Below are 22,546 nucleotides of genomic sequence, written 5' to 3'. Positions count from 1 at the left end.
CATAGCTCATAATTCAAATGAAAATTCTTTTAGCTTTTCATCTTGAATTTAGTGTGTTCATCCTCACCATTTATCAATTATTTCTGACAGTGATTCTGCTGTTGAATGGCCATGCATGCACTAAAGATATTTTCTAATAACAGTAATTTCTTTCAAATACTGATACTGGGAAGCCTTTCGTAGTTAACCAGTAATTCCAGGCCCCGTGATGTGAACACTGCCACTGTACTGACTTCGTGAGTGTCCTTGAACACTAAAAACTACCGTGTATTTATCTTGTTCATGTATATTACATTTAATTGGTAATAGATTTTCCTCCCTTGGACTAGGAGAGTCTCAACTGTCAAAATAGGTGAGAAGAACCAGGGCTTTTATGGGGAAGGGCAAAAACTCCCGAAGGAAATTGTGGTAAGAAGTGGGGATTTAGTGGAGGCAGAACCTGGGGTGGTGGTGTTTGGGGCTGTAAGAGGAATTGTTTGGCCAGGTGCTTATCCAGTAGAACTTTCTGCAGTGATAGAAAATATTCTGTGTTTGTGTCGTCCAGTACGTAGCCTGCTGCTGGGATGGTATGGGTGCACGTGAATAGGAGACAAATTTAAGCTCACTGCATTTCCTCTCTTTATAATTTTATCCCCATTCCCTGCAAACTGTTAGATCTCTGAGCTACTGAAGGAAATGTCATTAAGTCTAATCTTCCTTTCTTGTTTCTGGGACCAAGAACAATGACTTTTGACCCATATGATCCCTGACAGTAGCCAGACATATAATTAGATTTTTATCTAAAAGACTGAGCAGATAAGGCAGTATCCTTAGGCAGATGAGAAGACTTAGGAGCTCATAAGTGGGGATTCCTTCTGATGACTCCTAGCAAAGGGCCCTCAATGAAATAGAGAGGCTATAGGAGATGAGAGAAAACTTAAATTGTAAGATACAGTCCTGAGATTCTCGAGGACATCCCGGGATAATCAGAACAGATAGCCGTTTCTTAGGAGCGGTGCGCCATGAGGTAAGAGCCTCTGAAGAGGACTGTTAATTAAAATGGCCAACATTTGCAGTAATAAGGAGGCTGAGTACCTTAGGAAGCCGACTTAGTGAATTTGAAGATCAGTTGGATGAAGTCTCTTAGGATTCGGAAGAAAATGAGAAAGGATAAAAATTTTGAACTAAAAGGCATGGAAGATAGTTTCGGACGATCTATTAGGCTGTCTTGTATTGTAGCCACCAGCCGCCAGTAGCTACTGAGTCCTGGAAAAGCAGCTAGTCTGAATCGAGATCTGAATTGAGATGAGCTGCAAGTGGAGAACATATACTAGATTTGAAGACTCAATATAAAAAAGTGTAAAGTATCTCACCTATAATTTTTTTTATAGATTACATTTTCAAATGATAACATTTTGGGTATATATGGATAAAGAAAAATATTATTAAAATTAGTTTTACCTCCTTTTATTTTTTAATGATACTAGAAAACTTTGAATTACCTATGTGCCTCGAATCATATTTCTGGTGGACAGCACTTGTCTAAGATACACAGTGGGATTTCCAGAAGGAGAGATCAAAGCAAACAGAAGTGAAACAATCATGAAAGAAATAATATAGGAAAATTTCACCTTGAGCCGAAGAAAGACTCAAATCTTTAGATGAAAGGTCTCACCAAATGTCAGGCAAAACATTGAAAAAAAGATGCACATTTAGACCTACCCTGCTGAAATTTATAATTTCAAAGAGAAAAAGGAAACCAAAAACCAGGTTATACGCAAATACAATGAATTCGATTTGCATTTCATTTATTCGTACCACTGAAAGCTAGGAGATGCAGAAAACAGTGGAAATGGAACAACACTTAAGGAGTCATGTGATCTTAAATCTCTATACAGCCATCAGATCGCTTACTTTTGAGGACAGAAGAAAAGACATTTTCAGAAATTCAGAGACTCAATCTGAATTTCACTAACATTTCTAAAACTATTTACTTGAGGAAGCTACTTGAATAGCCTAAAAAAAAAAAAATAAAATAAGGTTTAAGGCACTGTAAAAAATATAAACAATGAGTCCATTAAAATTCAAGTCTACATAATAGCTGTTAATGTTGTAAAGTATAATCAAATCTGTAAAGAATGGATTTTTCAGAAAAAGTATACATACTGTTAAAAAATAGATAATGGCGTGGAAGTGAAGTCTGCATTATTTGAGAAGATCTAAAAAGGGAAGTGGAGAAGGGACTGGGAAAGGAAGGGCATTATGGGATAGCACTGTTACATGCAGGAAGACTGTCATTCCAGGCAAGTTTTTATTTTGTTCTAGAAGAAGTTCACAGATATTGTTTTATTTCTGACATTGATTATCTCTTCTTGGTGTTGATACGTCTTTTTTTTTTTAATTTAAGAAATATTTGTCAGTACCTGTGTTAGTCAAGGCACTGTCTAGATCCTGGGGTACAGTGCTGAACAAGATAGATAAAAATCCATCTCTGTTGGAGCTTGTGTCCCAGTGTGAGGAAGAGGTAATAAACATCAGATGTTAGGTGGTGATGAAATGCAATGAAGAAGATAAAAAGTTAAAATAGTGGAGCTGGGGAATGATGAGGTGGCGGTGCTGGCGTAGAGAGGTTGGTCAAGGAGAACCACCGATGGGAGCGTCTCGGCAGAGACCCAAAGGAATTGAGGGAGCAAGCTGTGTCTTCCCGACAGGACGAAGAACAGTTGCAAAGGACGAGATAGAAAAGTGGTCGGTGCGTTGTAAGGAGCACCAAGGTGATGAGTAGCTGGAGCTGAGTGAGGGGGAGAGTGGTCGGAGATGAGGTCCGCGAGGGAGCCAGGGGCTGGCTTGTCCAGAGCCATGTCATAAGCCACGGTCAGGATTTGCTATTTTATTCTGAAGGAGATGAGAAGCCATCAGCAGATTTCGAGCAGGAGTGCCTTGGTGTGGCTTACGTTTGAAAAGGATCACTCTGTTACAGGGTGGGGGCAAGGTAGAATCAGTGAGACCAGGCCGTGGTAATTGAGGTGAAGGATGACATATGTATATATGTGTATGTGTACACACACACACACACACACACACAGGTTATATTATATAACGTATATATGTTATATATTTAGCACATATATAAAATATATGATAAATATAAATATATAATAATATATATGCTTTTTTTTCTGGATTGGGATTTTGAAGAGTAATGACAGATTTGCTGCCTGCTATGATCTTAGAAGGCAGACTTTAATAACCAGGTCTGGCCATTATAAATTCTGATATTCAGTATGAAAAGTGCTGCAGCATCAGAGAAATGCAAATCAAAATGAAATGTCTAGGCAGTCACCAGAGTGGCAAAAACTAAACAGCTTCCCAATCCTAAGTGTCGACGACAGTCCTGAGCCTAAGGGACGCAGCTGTGTGGCTGCGGGGACGTAACCCTGCTTGGCGACGTCTCCTAAAGCTGCGCTCATTTCTGTCCTGTGACCTAGTGCCCATTACCCTGCAGCCCAGTGTACCAAATGACGTGTGCAAGAACATCTGTTACTAGTTACTTGTAGCAGCTCTAAATTTGAATTAACAAAAATATGCCCACCAATAGTAGAGCGGACAAAGTGTGGCACATTCCCACGTTGCTAGTAATGAACTACAGTGTTGGGCAGCAAGCATGAATGAATCTCAAGGTTGTAGAGAGTTGTCTCAGGCACCAGTAGGACACTTCCTGGGAAAGACTGATCCAGATGTTCAGAAACGTTCCGGGGCCATGATGGTCCTTGATCAGGGTCAGCTCCCCCTTGATGCTGAAAAATTATGAGAGGCAGGTGTGTATAGGTAGAAGTCATGGCAGGTCTGGAGGGGCGCCTTGTGGCATGGGGTCCCAGGAAGACAGGCCAGAGGCCAGGGCTGGAGCCGAGAGACAGCCTACACCCCGTACAGAGTCCTCATGCTTGGGACTTGGATGTGACTAGAGACCATATGTTCTGCTGCTGTAGGAACTCCTGCAGAAGGCCACTGCAGTAACCGGGACCTGTCAGTCACCCTTGGTGATGTGCCCAGCTCATCTCGGCCTCAGCTCCATGCCAGTGGCCTGGTACCCCTGGCAGTTGCCGTTGCTACTGCTACAGAGAGCATTCGGCCTGGCAGTTCTTGAACTGCACTTGACCTTGTGCTCAGTCAAGTTGACGGACAGTTCTTGGACCAGTACTTCTCTCTCCTCAGGGACTGGGTACCTCTGAGTATTTCCCCAACTCTTGTTGCCGGCCCTGAGCAAACATTGCATTCTGATGCTGCCTCATTGAGGGGAGGGAGTGGGTGTTAATTCCTGAGGTCCTCATAGCCTTCATTCCCACACTGCCCTTTCTGGGTATTTGCCGATGCTTTATTCTGAAATGAAACTTGGGACAAACTATACTTACTTCATTAAAAAAACAATCGTGTATATTTAGCTATCTGGGAAACTATTGTGAGTTAAGCACACTGCATTGTGAACTGAGTTCTGTTCCTTAACGAATTTCCAGAATAATTTGAAACTGTGCCACGTTGTTCCTTTGTGATGCCATCTTTTAATCACTTGGCTGTGACAGTTGAAGCTGCCGCTAGAGGTCACTCAAACACTGGAAACAAAGTTTCTCAAGGTTAAGAATTTATCTTTCAACTTTAGAAAGAAGCAGTCTTAGCAGATATATGGTACTGTGTTTCATCTTTTCCCTGTTTTCTTTATTTTTTTTTACGGAGATTCTGCTGCATGAAATGCAGTTGCATTCTATTGGTGATCAGTATCCTTTGAGATTAATGAAAGCAATGGCAGCCTCTCCAGAAAAATGCAGAGTCAACACCTTGCCCATGACTTCAGGGGACTTGGGAACCCAGTGGAGCCCATTGGTGAACCATCGGTGTAGAACCCTTGAACCCAGTTTCTGTAAAACTCTCTTGGTGTTTGTAGGTAATTTTTCAGTAAATCATTAGTAAAATTTCAAGTGCGAGACGCGTCCTGATTTCTCCAGTAGGTTTCCTACCAGTGGGCAATAAAAATTGTGGTTGAAGATCCTGTAGGCATTTTAAAGGCAGAGTACCTCATTTTATTATTCATCTTGTTTCCTACAGTGCCTAGCAGCCAAGTAACATGTGTATTTCAGGCACTCAGTCAATGTCGAAAGATTTAATAAATGATTAAAAGAACAGTAGGAGAGTACGTTGGTGTAATTTGTTACAAATAGGAGAGATGGAGGAAAAAAATCTGTTTTATTATTCTTACGATATAATTTGTGTCTTTTATCTTTTTTTGCTATTATCTTCATTTTCTATTTATTTTTTAAAATTAAATTTTATTATAGTGACATTGTTAACAAAATCCAGTAAGTTTCAGGTATACAATTTAACAGTAAGGCATATATATATATGTGTGTGTATATATATATGTATACATATGTGTGTGTGTGTATATATATATTGCATTGTATAAGTCTCATATTATTCTATGATCAGTGGCTACAGAGAAGAGCTGATCATGACCTCATATATCTTTAGAGGCATTTGTTGAATTTTTCTTTACCTTTCCCACAGAAAATATAGCCAGTTTCTTGAGCTTTTCCTCCATGATAACACATTTACCACCGAGTAATCATTGTGGTTCTTATGTGTAATAATTTTTAAGAAATATTCTTGATACTTTGCTACATACATGTAGTCTCAAGCATATAGTGGATATATTTTAGGAAATTCAATATAGAACCCTAAAGTTTAGAACTAGAAGGATTATTAATAGACATTCTAGTTTGACCCCTTCCTTAAACATTTTTATCGTGGAAAATTTCAACATACATACAATTAGATTAGAATAACGAGATATCCACTTCCTTCCAACAGTTTGTTTTTTTTTTTTTGCCAGTCTCGTTTATCATCTCCTTCCTCCTCTTCCCCCGTCTCATGTCCCCTCTCTCCTCCCTCCCTTCTCTCCTCATTCCTCCTTCTCTCTTTTCCTCCTTTTCTTTCCCTCTGTCTTGCTATAGCATTTAAAAAAAAATTCCAGCATTGTACTTCACTCATAAATACTTTAGTGTACATATCTAACAGAAAACGATTTCTAAAAATAAAACCGCGATGCCGTTATCACACCCAGCAGAATCAGCAGTGGTTCCTGAGTATAATCTAATGTCCAGTCAATGTTCGGATTTTCTTAACCGTCTCATACATGTGATTTGATACCTTCTCATTGAGCCAGGATTGAGTTAAGGTCCTGTATTGCATTTAAATAGCGCGACTCAAGTCTCTTAATTTCAAACTTCTTAAGACTCTTAATTTCAAACATTTCTCTATTATTTTTTAGTGTAATTTATTTATTAAAGACAAATCATCATTTATTTTAGCCAAAGCTAGAATGTCGGAAATTTTATTCTGCTGGTTTGGTGTCATTTAACATGGTCCTCTGTCACCTGTGTTTTCTGTTAACTGCTGGTTAGATGTGTGGCCTCGATTAGATTCAAGATGAGTTTTATGGACAGAGAGTAGGAATTCTTCGTAGTTGGCGCTGTGTATTTCCTGTTGCCTCATAGGGAGAGGCATGGAATGTCTGGTTGCCTCATTAGTGATGCTGTGATTGCTGGCTGGCTTCAGGTGTTGTCAGCCTTATCATTATGAACTTTCCCATCACTCTTTTAAGGTTGCAAAAATAATAATTTTCTCATTCTATAATTCCTTTCTGATTTATAGCTGGGAGTTTTTCTTACAGAAGAACTCTTCCATATCAACTATTTGGTTATCCCAAAATACAATTGGTTTAACAAAGGCAGGATAAGTGATTGTTTTCTTCTATAGACCAATTTTCAGAATAATGAGTTGGTGCCTTGGTAATCCCGATAAATGCCCACTTATTTTTTTATGTTGTTAAGAACTTACGGATTTAAGAACTTATGTGTTTCAGTCTTTTGCAGGCGTTAGTTTTTTTGATGCTTAAATCATTGCATCTCAGTGCAATGGGACCCCTTTCAAGTTTGTACCTCTCCTTTCAACGTGACCCTACCTACTGCTGTTTCTGATAACTTGCTTGCATTTTGTCAACAAGATTTCAGTTTACTGCTCAGTCTTGGCAGTAGTCAGCCTTAGTTCTGAAATCTGTAAGGAACTTTGTTTAATTTTAGTTGGAAATGGTACTTAGAGAACAGAGTCTGTGTAGGAGTGTCCATTGCTATTGTGGTTGCCATTTCTTTTAGAACCTTTCAAGGATTACAACTAAGAAATACTGTTTCTTAAAAAAAAAAAAATCACAAGTTCATTCATATTGATCCTTCCAATTCAAATTTAAGATTAGAGTTTTTACTGTTTGGATTTAAAATTATTATTTTTCTTCTCATAAGCTGAAAATCTTAGCTGCTAATCACATTAACATAATTATTTTTTTACCCATACTTTAAAAACAATACTAATATTATAACAATAAAACTACAAAGTACAGTTTAAGATATTTTTGTGCTTTTTAAATTTTTCACTTTTTGATTCTTGGAGTGTAATCCACTGGATGATACGTATAGTCAAAATACTGAGTTTTCGGTTCAGTTCCAATAATTCATAGATTTGGATTAAACTTTTTTTCTTGGTAGGAATGTAGCATAGGGGATGTCGGGTGCTTCCTATTTCCTCATTCAGGACGTATGCAGTGTCAGGTGTCCCTTGTTTAGCTCTACTTGCTTTGATCACTTGATTAAAGAGGCGATGTCAGATTCTCCATCGTCAAGGTGCTTTTTTTGTCTTTGCAGCGTCACTTTAACTGCCACGTTAAGTGTACAGTAAGAAAGTAATTTTTAAAAATTATATGGATCGTAGCTCTTGTTTTACCCTTTTTCTAGATTGAAACACAAATGTTATCAGTGTGTCGTCACTAATTGCCAGTGTATTTTTCTCTCTTCATTTTCAACAGATTGATCCACTGCGTTCATTATGCTGTGCACCATTATTGTCTTGAAATTCATCTAATTTTCAAAATTTATTTTGCCTTTTTGTCCTATTTTTGTTTTTCGTAGGATAATCACATTTGTGATTTAGTTGCTCAAAAAGCTGAAATCTCCTAAGAATTCTTGACTTATGAATATCAACACTGTGTTATTCAGCCATGTACTGAATTGGCTTTAGAAGTGAATTTTATGTTTAGCAGCGGATAGATGGCGATTCGAAGCGTCATCTGACTTATCTAGTCCTTTCTGGACACGGCGTGCTTTGGGAACATAGGACGTGATGAAACCGCATTTAGAGTGAACTGGCTGTCCTGGCATCTGTTTTAGGGGGCGCAGTGCAGTGTGCTCCACTTTCGGCTCTAGGTCAGTGTTAAGCTGCACAATTGTGCCGCTTCTCTGCCGTCCCCGGTGGCGGGAGTACCCTGCTAGGACAGCGGCACGTAGTAAGTTCAGTCATGGTCCTTACTTCCCACAGTCCTATTTTCAATCTGTAACTTTTCTGAAGAACAAATGATGCCCGTTTGTGCTTTTCGAGATATACATATTTTAGGTACATATATGAGATTGTTTTTATCTAGAGTTTTTTCGTGTAGCACTTATTATGATTTTTTTCTAATTTTAAAAATATGCGGTCTTCTAATTATGGCAACTTAGCTACTTAGAGAACCTGAAAATCCTCCCTGTCAGTATTAAGTTTGCTTAGCTTTGTGAGAGAGTATAAGACGGAACGTAGCATGAGCGGTAACAGCAGAGTCTCACAGTCCAGGTGTAACTAGTGAAAATCAGAGTCATTTTCCAGTTGGGAAGCTTGTGGTCAAAAGAGATGAGACTGGATGGGTATAGAGCAACTCATTTTGGGGAAATCATCGTCTCTAAGGTTTCTTAAAGCTTTTTTTTTTTCTTAATTACTGAGCTTTGAGTGTTATCTACCTTGCTCTCATCCAGACATCTCTCCACCTACCACTCTTAGCTAGCCGTCTATCTGACAGTTCTTTATGTATTCTGGATATAAGTCCTTTATAAGTAAGTCCTTTGCAGTATTTTCTTCCAGTCTGTCGCTTGTTGTTTTATTCTCTTTGTAGTGTCATTCAAAAGCAGAAGTTCTTAATTTCGATGAAGTCCAATTTATCATTTTTCCCCTTTATGGATTATGCTTTTGATGCCATCGCTAAACAAAATCTATACCTAACCCAAGGTCACAAAACGTTTCTCCTGTGTTTCTTTCTAAATTTTTGTAGTTTCAGCTTTTATATTTAAATCTATGAGTCACTTTGAGTTAATTCTCTATGGGCCGTTAGGTACAGAGCGAGGTCAGCAAATAGTGAATGAGCACTTTCTTTGAGCTGAGTAATGGAACAGGCACCGGAGGCACTATAATGAGCAAAACAGATGTTGTCCTTGTGCTCATGGGACTTTATAACGGACAAAGGATGTTAAACAGAGAAAGGGGAAGTAGTAGAGGAGACTGAGAAGGACCCCTGGTGAAGTCAAAGAAACTCAGAAGAGTCGCTAGTGGGAGGGGAGAGAGGCTCACGTGCTGTGAAGGAGGAAATGGTCATCTTTTTTATCGTTTCTGCGGGTTAGGTTAAGACATTAGCCTAAATTGGATTTGGCAAAAGGAGGGTTAGTGACTCCTGTGCAATAAAAGCCAGAGTGAGTGGTTGTAGAGAAAACCAGAGGTGAGCAAGTGGGGAATGTGTCTGGACAAGGATGTTTGGCTGAGTGCGCGGCACATTTAAATACTCCTGGGAAAGGCTCAGTCCAGAAGGAGGCATTGAAGGTAGAGGCTACAGAGGGGCCAACTGAGGGTATGTAATCCTTAAGACGGGAAGAGCGGGGCAGTCAAGGCGACTGGCCTTAGATCAGAAGGGATACTTTATCCGCTAGAACAGGAAGAAAGGATGAATAAAGGTAGATGGAGTGGAGGGTAAGATTTGGTAGGATGAGGGATCTTGTATCTGATGGCTTCTGACAGTGGAACTCATCAAGGTCACCATCAGAAAGAGGGGAATGAGTGCTCAGGGATTGTGAGGTAGAGGGGAAGGTATAAAACTGTCATCTCAGAATGGGCAAGCTGACTCACTAGGGAAAGAGAATTGGGTTCTATAGAAACCCAGTTTGTGATCAAGAATTCAGGGTGCAAGAAACTTTCCCATTTGCCTCGTTGTGTGATGTTCTCCAGAAGATAGTTGGGTTTCAGTCAAGGGGAGGGCTGAGTCTTTTGGAGGGAGAGAGTGGCCACTTTGAAACTGTCTCACATAAGGCCATGTGGTTTGAGTCTTACCCCAGTTTTAATGAAGTCTCCGTAGGAAAGCAAGTAAAGAAAGGCTATGAGAAAGTGGAGGCCCATTGGCTTGGATGGTTTTGTTGAATTTAAAAAATTATTGCTGAGGGGTTTTAAATAGGGATTATGAAAAGATAGTGTGATTAGAGAGCGTCCGAATTTGAGAAGTGCCGGAGATACTGTCAGGGTCCGGGGTGTGTCTGTGGGTGAGTGGCTGGGTCGGGGTGGAGAAACTGGTCAAGGAGCAGACTGATGCGATCAAGGCACTGCGTGGCCAGGCGTGTCTTCCTCGCAGATGTCCACTTTGTCGAAGGTGAGGACAGGAGTAGACGTTGGAAGGAAGGGGGTGAGCGAGGAGCCTCTATCCTCAGTGGATGAGAAGAGTGAGCAGGGAGTCAGTAAGCACGGGGACTGAAGAAAAGGTCGTGTCATATGACATGTGAGACCCACAGTCACAGGTCCTTTGGCAAGACGGAGTTTGGGGGTGTTAGCAGGAGCGAGGACACCATCCTCATCTCGCTTCAAAGTATTCTTGGAGTTAGGGTCAAGATTGCATTCGCTTCTTGGCAGGGCAGTAGGAAGCGTAGAGAGACATAGATTTTCCTCCAGAAACTTAAGGAGAATAACCTCCCTCTTCTTTGGGTGAAGTGCTGTTTAAATTTGGCCCATCGTAAGGACGCGCTCAACGGTGGTGTCATGTGTTTGCCAGTGTGCGTGTTACAGCAGCGCAAGACAAAGCTCTCCCTGAAACGTCGTCGTAGAAGGAACTTTAACACGTTGGTTAACCATGTATCAATAACTTTTTTTCCTAAAACCTGCATTTCAGCGGGAACTTCTTATCGATGGCAATTTGTAAAAATGGTGCTGGATGTTTTCCTGACAAAAACGACCTCTATCTTGTTGGTTTATATTTTCTCCCCTTTCATGGTTATTACGTAGCCCCACAGAGTTCTTTGTACCCCACGGCTACATTGGTGCAATCTCCTGGGTAAGATGCCATCTTTCGCGTCAGCCACCGAGTGACCGTTTCTGGCTTGTTCGTAGCCCTGAGCTGAGACCGATATCGTTTCTAACCCTCCACATCGTTAGTTTCAGTGAATTTACCCCCATACCTCTCTGTTAAAAGAACTCTTGCGGTTAGTTTCTGGACAGCATGAGTGACAAATTTATTGAAAATGATGAAGCAGGAGTTGAATACTATTTACGTCTTTGAATGAAGTGAAACAGGCTGGATTTGCTATATTAAGCCATGTTGCCGAAGTGGATATCATTTGGGGAATTGCCATATTTGAATCACTTTTGCATATAAATTAAACATCTCACATCAAAGAATTCTTAAAAGGCATGCTTCCTAATTTCTCATAATGATAGAATTCATTTAATTTCTTACCTGACATCTTGTAGAACAGTTTTTAGCTCCTCTGTTTTCTGCTTTGACTAATTTTTATGCTCATTTTACCCGAGCTATGAACATACCTTTGTTATAATATTTTTAGGGCAGCAGTTTTGAGGCTTATATATTTGAATGCGATGTAATTTAGTAATCCTTGGGAACCTAGCAAAGCAGCACATTTAATTTTCAATTCGATGAAAGAAACATGGAAAGAGAATTGGTGATGGAGAGAATTGCACAAAACACAAGTAATTAGAGCTGATCCTTGAAGCAGAAAAATGCAATTTAAAGTAAGCTTCCTATTCCTACTGTTTGAAGAGTGTCAAAGAGATGACTATTAAGAATATGGTAACAAGTAAATGATAGTAGTTAGGTACAGCAAGCTCAGAGACACTGTATCGGAGTTACATTTTTTTGTGCCATGACTTTTATACGTTCTAGCATCGAAAACACTCAGTTTTAATGAAGGACAATGGTAACTTCATTTCTTAAGCATTTATGTAGCAAGTGTAATTGTGTTCTGTTCTCAAATAAAAATGTCATTTAACCCTCATCTACACCCCAGTTGGTGCTTACATTAGATACGGGAGAGAGGGCCTGCCAGAAGAGTGTAGGATCTAGAATACACGTGTGGCTTGGTTTCCTCTGCGTGAAACCGCCTCTCCCCGCATCTTTGTCAGGTTTAGTTCGTGGCTGCCAGAGGGAAGTAGAGAAGGGGGCAAACAGGGTGTGCATCTCTTCTCAGCATAGCTGCGAGTCCTGGCTGCAGGACCCGACACCGGTCCCAAGACACTTGTTAGAACAGCGTCGTACTGTTCTCACCACCGTAGGCAGAGTCTAGCTCGGCGCCTCTGCAGACTGCCGCGCTCTGTCTTCGCACCGCCCTCCCTTAGCCACTGCCACACAGTTGCCGTTGGTGAGCATCACTGCCTGATGAGTAGTCAAGAAGTGGAATTGAGAGGCTCCTTCTCTGATACCAAGATGACGTGGGAATCCATTGTCCCTGGTAATTTCAGCAGTTTTTCTTTATGAAATTTGAGCAAAATGAACTCAAAACTGTGAAACTAATAGTTTGTGAAGGCTTAAAAGGCTTCACAATGAAACCTTACAACTTACTTATTGTTCAGTCTAAGTGTAAGATTTTGGTGTTCCAGTAACCTTTTCCAAGAAGGAATGGATGGGTTGGAAGCTGTCATTTCCAATATTTGTTAGTTTCACAAGATTATGAGGGAAAAACTGGAAAGTGAATCTTTTCAAAGGGAATTACATAATTCATAGCCCCTAACATTATTGAGATTATGTGAATTACATAATTCACAGTCCCTAACATTATTGAGATAATTTAATGATGGTTTATTTACGAAGGGGTTATTAACTGTAAGGGATAGCTCAGTTCTCCAGGCTTAGTAACAGGAGTCACTCTTACCTCTTATCCCACAGAGAAGGGAGGTGGGGTGAGTACAGTTCTGGAAGCCAAAAGGAGCTGCATTTGGGAGGTTGATTGAAAGGTGCTGTACCATGGATGGTGGAGTTGGCTAATTCGTACCTGGATTAAGCTTCTGTTCCTGTAGAGACAAAATGTTGTTCACGATCAGAGGGTTCAAGTATAATCAGCTTGCCACTGGGTGGCCAGCTGGGCCCTCCAGGAAACGGAGCTACATGAAGGCTCTGTGTTGGCCTTTGTTCATGGCAGATTGGGCACTCAACAGTGCCAGTAGCCAAGCCTTGGTGAGTGGAAGTCCATTCATGGAGCCCATGCGTAGCCTCCGTCCTTGCCTCCAGGCTGCTTTGTTTGTACATGGGCTCACGGAGCAAGCACTAGGGTAACTGGTGAAGGTTGGCTGACATCCATGGGATGCTTCTGCTTTTCCAGCTGACTGTTGATGCCCCCTGCTGGGCATTTGCTTATGAATGTCTACATTCTGTTCTCATTCCAATCTCTATCTATGCCTCTCTCCCCCACACTTAAATTTTTTTTTAATGCAATTTTGTTCTTTTCTAGTTTTTGAGCCCCTGGCTAGCCTTTTAGCTACTACCTTTCAGTTCGTATAGATTTTTCCCTTAGTCCATCTCTCTGTTTATAGACATACCACCCAAAGTTCTGTGTGCTCGGAGGATTCTTTCACCTTTGTCTTTGTGTGCCATCTTCAAGTGGCCCACCCCCTTCTGTGGTGCTGACAGAACATGCAGATCCATACGTGAACCAGATCTGTGCTTCCTGAACATCCTAAGAAGTCACGGGTGTGGGTTGAGGAGGGCAAGGCAGCTCAGCAGTGGGAGCAGATTATCACTATGGAGGCCTCGGCCATCGACATATGGAGTGAGTGAATCTGCTTGGCTCGGGCTCATAGATACTGTTCAATTTAAAATAAAATGCTACTGTCTGTAACTCATTTTATGTTTACGTCAGTTCTCGATGAGCAGGTCAGGTCCCGTAGTATTCCACGGTCAGGCATTCAACTCAGTCAGGGCATGGCAGCAAGCCAGGAACTGCTCTTCAAACGGAAAGTGGTCGCTGGCAGAGGGCAGGACAAGGCCTCATTCCCGAGTCCGAAGATTCCGTGCTGATTCCGCTGCGAGAGCTTGCCACAGGCTTTCCTATTTGTCACAGCCAGTTCCAATAGCATTAGGTCTGCTGGGTCTTTAGACTTACTTGGCAGAGCAGCTTTTCCTTCAGCTTGGACTTGTTGCAGAGCCTCATTTTGAGCCCCTCTCAAAACTGGCAGCCTTATCAATGATCAGTGATGGGTTGGAGCCTTTAAAATCTAAACAGGCTCACCAAGCATTGGACCTTCTTGTCTTGGTGGGTAATGCAAGGTGCAGCAACTTCTCTCTCACCTTGAAGAGATCTCGTTACATGCCTCAAGACCACTGGACTCCTAAGAACTTCACCAGTGTAATAGACTGTGAACTTTTGCAGGGTTAATCGCCTGTCCTCTGGCATGCCAATTAGGGTGCCGCTCACCAGGTCCAGTTACAATATCACCAATGTAATGAAACAGTATGATGTCCTGCATATTATCAAGATGATCACGGTCCCTCTAGACTGTATTATGACAGTGTGGGAGACTTGATTTAGGGGCAATTCAGCAAGCAGAAACTGCTTCTGATTTTATTTACTGATTGGAGTGGAACCGAAAGCATACCAGGTGCCAGGGCCTGAACTGATTCGCCACGTCTGAAACTGTAGCTATAGCAGGCATCGTCGCCTGATTAAATTTGTAGTCATCTGTGGTAATTCTCCATGACCCAGGTGGCTTCTGCCCTGACCTAACAGGCAAGTCGAAGGGGGATGTGGTAGAAATCACAGTCCCCGCACCTCTTACCTTAGTGGCACTGATCCCTAGTCGCTGATTGCCGTGGATGTGGTTTTGGTTCACTGTCGTTGGCTGGGCAGGCGGGGTGAGTGGTCTAGTTCCAGGACTTCCACTTTGGCCCGTCCGAATCCAGATAGTCCTTAATCCACTGGTCGAGAGTCCACTGTGGGGATCGTGCCAGTTACTAGGTGTATCTTTTCTCACTGTATGTTCTAGATCGAGGAAAATAACAAAGGATGGGTCCATGGACCCACTGGACAGATGTGAGATGTATTTGGCTAAGACTCTATGTAGCACCTGACCTTGATAAGCAACTAATCTGACTGTTGGAGTTAGGGGTATCTTAGGTCTCCAGAGATCAGTCTAAGTTCAGAGCCAGTGCCCAATGTTAGAGGGTCTGGGTAATTCCCTTTCTCCAGTGCTCAGTCACATGGTAAGTGGCCGAGGACCTTCTGGGGATGGGAAATGTTGGAGAAAATTCACAACATTTACCTGTGGCTATTTTGTAGGAATCTCTTTTGAAGGAACCTCCAGTGTGTCAAGGAGCTCTGGGTCTTTGAACCAGCCTGGCTGTGGGATTGGGATAAAAAGCCGTACGTCTTTGATATGTGGACTCTTTTTACGTCTGCCCAATAATTTTCTTACTATGTATCAAGCATCAGTTTAATAGGCTGATCTGATGGTTAATTTATCATCATTTGGGATTCTGGTGGGTCCAAATGCTCTGATCGCCAAGTTGCCCTGTGACTCACTGTGCCCACCTTGTGTCTGCAGTTAAGTGCTGCCATTGTCCTGTAAAGGACAGCCACCTCAGAGCTCCTCAAAGATGCTGGTGCCCCACTCCCCAGGCATGCTTTTCAAGCTCACTTGGGGAGAGATGGTTAGACAGGTCGCACTTTGTAGAACTATTGCAACATTTTTAATTTCTTGAGCATTCAGACTCTGTTCTCTGTAGCAGTGGTTCTTAATCTTGGCGGCACATTAGAATTTCCTGGGGGCCTTAAAAATTCCGATGTTCAGGCTATACCCCAGACCAGTTAAACCAGAATCTCTGGGGGGTAAGTGCAGGTTTCTGTAATTTTTAAAGCTAAGCAAGTCATTCCAGTGTGCAGACAACTTCGAGTCTCATAGTAGTGATCTCAGAGAGCTGTTCTAGACCTTCAGCATTACTGGACAACTTGTTAGACGTACAGATTCCAAGGCCCCACCCCAGACCTCCTGAATGAGAAACTCTGAGGGCGGAGCCCAGCAATCCATGTTTTTACAAATTCTTCAGCGATTATAAAGCATATGAAAATTTGAGTACCGCTGCTCTACAGCATGCTGGGGAAATCCTAGCATTCGACCTCATTAATTGCAGACTGTCATTAAGGTCGTGTTTCCGTTGGTCAGCCCAGCAGACTCCCAGGCGCTTGAATGTCTGGTCGCCCAGGTAAGAGTAAATGAGAATGTGAGCCGCAGGTCTGCTTCTGGGACTTGGTCTGATTATGAGGGAGAGAATCTCTTTTGCAGGCTGGTTCACTTCTTACTCCTGTGTCCTTGGAGTCCCAACAGAATGTGAATGGTCTCCAGCATGATACCACTCCTTGGGCAGCCCCATGATTGTTCTCTTGTTCCATTCCAAAGGGTTATTTCAAGGTCACCAAGATTCAGCACATGCCCCCAGGGTCAAAATGTCTTAGTTGTGTTTACCTGTTTCTTTGTTTTCCTCTTCTATTTTTGGTCTTTGAGGTCACCTTAATTTCTTGCCAGTTCGGCTGTGCATTTTACAAAGGTATTTAAAAATATTCAACGTTTTTGTTATTTTCAATAAGCAAAATATTTAGGATATCTTGTCTGCCATCCATCAGAAATGGACAGAATAATTTTAATGATTAATCTGGTTTTGGACCACAGAGTTATTGCAATTTGACATCCAATTTCTTAATCCTCACGGCGAGATTTATCAGTCTACTTTTCATTCACTGCTTTCTGGTGGTTGGTGTCGGATCCATGACATAAATGTTTATGGCAGATCTGAGCTGCCACACGAATGATCTTCCTAAGATATGGGTGCAGTAGTTTCCTGACTGTTTTCTTAGTGATTATTTTAAAATATGAAAACTCCTTCATTACTGTGTATAAATAAAGTGGTCTCTTTGAATCAAATTCTTAGGGTTCTGTCTCAGGATAGGCTACCTTATGTTGTGGTAACGAAACCCGTCAGAATCGCAGAGGCTGCAGCTCTGGGTAAGGCTGTGGGCAGGTGACTTCAGGCTGTTTCCATCTTATGTGGATCTCCAGCCAGCGTGATACTTTTAAGCATCCTGGAGTAGGGGAAGAGAGTACGGAAAATGGCACACGGGTATGCATACATCATTTCATCTTTGAGCCACTTGCCCGGAACTAGTCACACCGCCCCATCTGACTCCGGGAGCCGGGAAATAGTTTTGTGTCTCCAGGAAGGGAGGAGGACTGGGCAGCACAGGCACTGTCTACTACTTTTGTGGTCTCACTCTGCCTTACTTTAGCATAAAGGATATTTATTAGGAGGAAACAGGCAAGGTCAAAGGCCCCAGGAGAAGGTTTGGAACAGTCAGGAGCTGGCAGCTGCACCAGGCCTCTGGGGCAGGATGCTTTTGGAGTCTCGCTTGGGGCCACTGCTGGAACGAATGCGTGAGCTTCGGCTGTTTTTTTTTACTCGAAGTCCCTCTACTCCGTGCTCAGATTTTTGAGCAAGAGTGTTGCTGGCTGAGTTTAGGTCGCGGCTCTGCACTTGACTGTACCAGACTGTGGGAGGAAAGATGTTTCTGAAGGGAGCCTGGGACTTTCAGGTTCCATATTTGGAGAACAGAATGCCTTTTTTTTTTTTTTGGGTCATCCCACGGGCTAAACACAGTACTGGTAAGGTATTTCCCCAAAGGGAAGTTGAGCTGTGTTAGGAAGGAAGACCGGATGACTAGTGACCAGAGAAATGACAAATTTCTTTTGCAGTTAAATTTGTTGACCTCTTGATTTAAAAAACAACTCAGAAAGTTGATAAAGTTTTTGTACTTAATGCTTTCAGACTTTTTATGTGACTGTAAAAGACTCGATAAGAAATCTACTTATGCATTTTATTTGCTTTTCCTGACAGTTTGTTATCTATAAGAGCAGGAGATCACCAGTTATATAAGTTGTCAACATTGAGGCCTCAACAGAGAAGTGACAAGATAACAGTCCTTACTCCTTCTTCCTGATTGTCAGATGCCAATTTGAGTGTAGTTACCCAATAGGCATGCAAAGAATTAGAGATTAAAAACGGTGTCCACAGAAGATAATGTTAACAGTTTGATGTCAAGACGTCACCAGGAAAGCTTCTTACAGACAGCGATGCAACATTGCAATAACATTTTCAGTTATTAAATACAGAACAGAATTTTATTATCTTCATCAGGTTTACTGTCTTTCTCCTCCTGGATCATGGGCCTTCCCTTACCTGTCTGAAATTCGTTCTCTCTCTTTGTCTCACTTTTTTAACCAACACTGGTGAAAATGAGCGTTTGAAGTTTCAAGTCTACAGATGTGATTTTACTTGCTAAAGCTTAATCCAGGGGTACAAGATCCCAAGGAACCTAAGATATGCTGATGCAGGGTGGAGCGAATTCCAACCCCAACCCCCCAAACCCCTTCCTGGAGTGGGAACTCAAGTCCTGCACTCAGAGAGGGAGGGTCCTTGACTGTGCAGGAAAGGATTCAAGTGCACGCCAGAGTTAGAGACTAAGGAAAGTTTATTAAGGAAGGGGTAACACTCCACAGACAGAGACACAGTTTCTTCTCCAAGACAGAGAATGAGAGAGACCCCAAGTGTTCGGGGGATTCAGTTTAAATCTATTTTCCTTTCTGGGGATAGGTTTGCAGTGTTTTAAGTCGTGGGGAAGTAGTCGTTAGTCACCTCAGCAAGAATCTTCGGTGGGTTCCCTTGTCGTCTGGCTGTGTGCTGATCAGCCGGTTCCGGGTCTAGCAGCACTTAGCAGGCTCCGAATACAACTTGGTTTTATTTGTGTAGTTCTCATGCCTCTTCCCTATATTGATATTAAAAATAAAATTTAAGAAAGGATTATTGAACCTTACAATGCTCTTATTTTATGTGCCCCAGCTATGTTTGGGACATTGAAAGTGGTGTTCTAAGACAGAAAAAGCCTGGGCAAAGTGGTATCAATTGGAATCCTGTGTTTACTTGAGATTGTGGAATGCCTCTTACTGTGGGAGTTGGGAAGAATACGGAATAGAATCTGATTTAAAGATTATTTTGTTGTGATGACTATTGCAGTCTCTCTCATGGGAAGGAGTTAAATGGGGCTTAAAAAATGTCCCTTTGGTCCAGTAAAACACTGACTGAATAGGAAATGACAGGTACTTTCTAGATTTGAAGTTTTATTCAGTTTGTATTTGTAACTGTTAATTGTATACCCATCACCGTGGACATTTAAAGACTACATTTTGAGGGTCAAGAGCAAGCAAATTTTATTTGTGCAAGTGTCAGAATATTAGTTGTATAACTGCAGAACTTCTAAGCCTTGGTAGTCTCCTTAATTTATCATTGTTCTGTCTTTTTTGCCTTTGCCTTAAGAGACTCAGTTCAGGATATGTGAACTTGAAGCACGTTTGACCTTTTAATGTCCATCTCATGACTTCCGATGAAGCCAAGAGGCCTGGCTCTCCCTTGTCAAAGGTGTTATAAAGTGCGTTTTGATTTCAAAGTAGTGTTAGAAATAGCAGTACAATCTTAAATTATCATTTGTAGTGATCAACTCACCAATCATGCCTGTGGTTGCAGAAGAATAGTTCTCATTAAGGTAATAGAGCCAGAGACAGTGTAGATATACCTGAAAGCACAATGCTATCAGAAATAAGATCCCTAAACCCCCTCATTTTTCTTAGGTTTTGCATAAAATGCAAACAATTGTAGCATAATACTTGACTATCCTACTTTTATATCTCTTAGTTTGAATGTTAGATGGCCAGGCGAATTTTTAACTATAGGAAAATATGCATAAGAACGATATCCACACATTACTTGAATTTCTGAGTTTGAAGAACTAAACGCATCTATTTTGCCTTTTTTCTTCTGTTTAGTATTCAAATGTTGTTGCACCTAGGTCAACAAAAACTTATTTTTCTCCTTGGTATTTGTCATTTATGTGGTATGCTTATTATTCTTATGGTTTTCCTTTTTAATATTTCTTTAAATTTAAAAAATAACAAGTAGAAAATCTATATAGATGACATTGCAGAAAAACATTCTGTTGTGTACTGTTAATGCTACCCAGACTTAACTTTTGCAAGCCAGGTGTCAGATTGCTGTGGCGTTACTAGCATAGATTATATGATGCGTGTCTATTTACAAGACACTGAGCTCCAAAGCAATTTCTATTATGCTGGAGGCTGTTCAGACAGCTTTATTTCTTTAAGGCTCTGCAGCGTTAAAATGATTTTAATTTCCAGTGATGCTTTCTGATATAAAATGCCAGTGGATTATAAAATGGAGAAATGCTATAAATCCCTGTCACTAACTTTGTGATGCAGAAAGCTAGATCTGAGTTTTGAATTTAGTATGAGGTTGACTTTAAAAAAAATTGAACCTTTTGTTTTGAGATAATTGTAGATTCACATGAGGTTGTAAGAAATAATCCAGAGAGATAATGTTTATACTTTTCCAGTTTTTTTCCAAGGGTAGCATCTCGGAGAACTATACCAATGTACTGCAGCCAGGATGTTTACATGGAAACAGTTAAGGAACAGAACAGCATCACCGCCAGGCTCCCTCGTATAAGCACACCCACTTCCCTCTGTCACGTGTCCTCCCTTGCCCCTCAACCCCTGGCCACCGCTAATCTCCATATTTACAGTTTTGTCATTTTGAGAATGTTGTGTAAATGGACTCGTGATGCGTAACCCTTTGGGATTGGCTTTTTTCGTTTCGCACAGTTCTCTGGAGATTCATCCAGGTCGTGGCATGTGTCAGTAGTTTGTTCCTTGTTACTGCGCAGTAGTAGTCTGCAGTACGGTTGTACAAGTTTGTTTAACCATTTACCTGTGAAAGATATCCTAGTCTTAGCCAGTTTTGACAGTTATGAATAAAGCTGCTATAAACCTTGATGTACAGGACTTTTTTTTTGGGGGGGTGGGGGTGAGTGAAAGTCTTCATTTTTCCGGGATAAATGCTCAAGAGTGCGTTTGTTGCGTCCTATCATAATTGCATATTTAGTGGGTTATTTATTTATCTTTGAGAAACTGCCAAATTTTTCTGGATTGGTTGTATCATTTTATATCCCCACCAGCGATATATGAGTGATTGCTTCTTTCTATCCTCAACAGCAGTTGGTGTTGTTTTTTATTTTTGCCATTCTGATGTGTGTGTAGTGATATCTCATTGTGGTTTAATTTTCATATCCCTATTTGCTAATGAGATTGAACATCTTTTCCTGTACTTATTTGTCAGCTATTTGTTTTCTTTGGTACAATGTCTGCTTTTGTTGTCAAATCTATTCTTCACCTAGCCCGAGATTCAGAAGATGGTATCCTGTTTTTCCTCTGGTTTTATAGGGTTATGTTTTATGTTCAAGTTCGTGATCCATTTTGAATTAATGTTTTATGTAAAGTGTCAGACTTAGGTTTAGCCTTCCTTTTTGTTGTTCGTTTAGATAGCTGGTTGCTCCAGAACCATTTGTTGAAAAGACTGACTTTGCTCCATTGGATTAATTGCCTTTGCGCCTTTGTCTAAAATCAGTGGGCCATACTCGACTGGAGCTATCTCTTGATTCTCTGTCTGTCCCATTGACTGACACCTCTTTCCTCTGGCAATGCCACACACTCTTGATTACTGTCGGAATATAATAAGTCTTGTAACCAGGGAGAATAATTTCAACCACTTTATAATTTTTCAAAATTGTTTAGGCTATTTTAATTCTTTTGCCTTTCCACATAAATTTTAGAATAGTCTTATCAATACAAAAAAATCTCCCTGAGATTTTCATAGGAATTGTATTAAACTGGACTTATCAAATTGACATTTTCACTATATCTTCCTATCTGTAAAGATTGCATATTTCTTGTTTCATATGCTTTTCTGAGATGGTCAGTAAGGAGTGGCTACGAGAGGACACAGAGGAGAGGCTCGGGAAAACAAAGTTTATTATGCTCGTGGGTCCTAGAGACAGGCATGGCATGCAACATGGGGCCACATGAAAAAACACCAAGGTGGTCCGGAGGCAGAAGACGGGAGTGGCATGTTTAGACTATGATCTTTATTGGAGTTCCCACAGGGCAGGGTGAACTGTTTAGGACTGGCTAGTTTGAATAATTTCAGCGGGCGTTGGGCTATAAGGAGAGTCTCTAGTTGCATGGTAGCTGGCCTTTGGATGATAAAGGCAGAAGAATATTGCTTCCTGGGATGTATGGGCCAGGTAGAGGAGGTGTGCCCTGCATATTAAAGACATTCTCTCTCTACGAATTGGCTAGCCCAGTCTTGGAGACTGCCTCCTAAGAAAGGCCGTCCCTCCCAGCCAGAATAGTTTTATAAGATGACAAAACATAATATACAGAAAATGAAATACACAAAACTCATCTCTCCATTTTCTTAGATCTTTGATTTCTTTACATGACATCG

General features: G+C 41.2%; 1 protein-coding gene across 15 annotated transcripts in view; it reads left to right on the top strand.

Moving 5' to 3' along the window:
- Positions 1–22,546, top strand: part of ULK4 (unc-51 like kinase 4) — a 378,927-nt gene that overhangs the window by 34,619 nt on the left and 321,762 nt on the right. The window lies entirely within an intron of this gene.

This window comes from Pteropus medius, unplaced genomic scaffold (assembly GCF_902729225.1).
Source record: "Pteropus medius unplaced genomic scaffold, Ma_sr-lr_union100, whole genome shotgun sequence".
NCBI classification, from domain to species: Eukaryota; Metazoa; Chordata; class Mammalia; order Chiroptera; family Pteropodidae; genus Pteropus; species Pteropus medius.
Note: the sequence above shows the minus strand (reverse complement) of the source record. Positions and strands in the feature narration are given on the sequence as shown.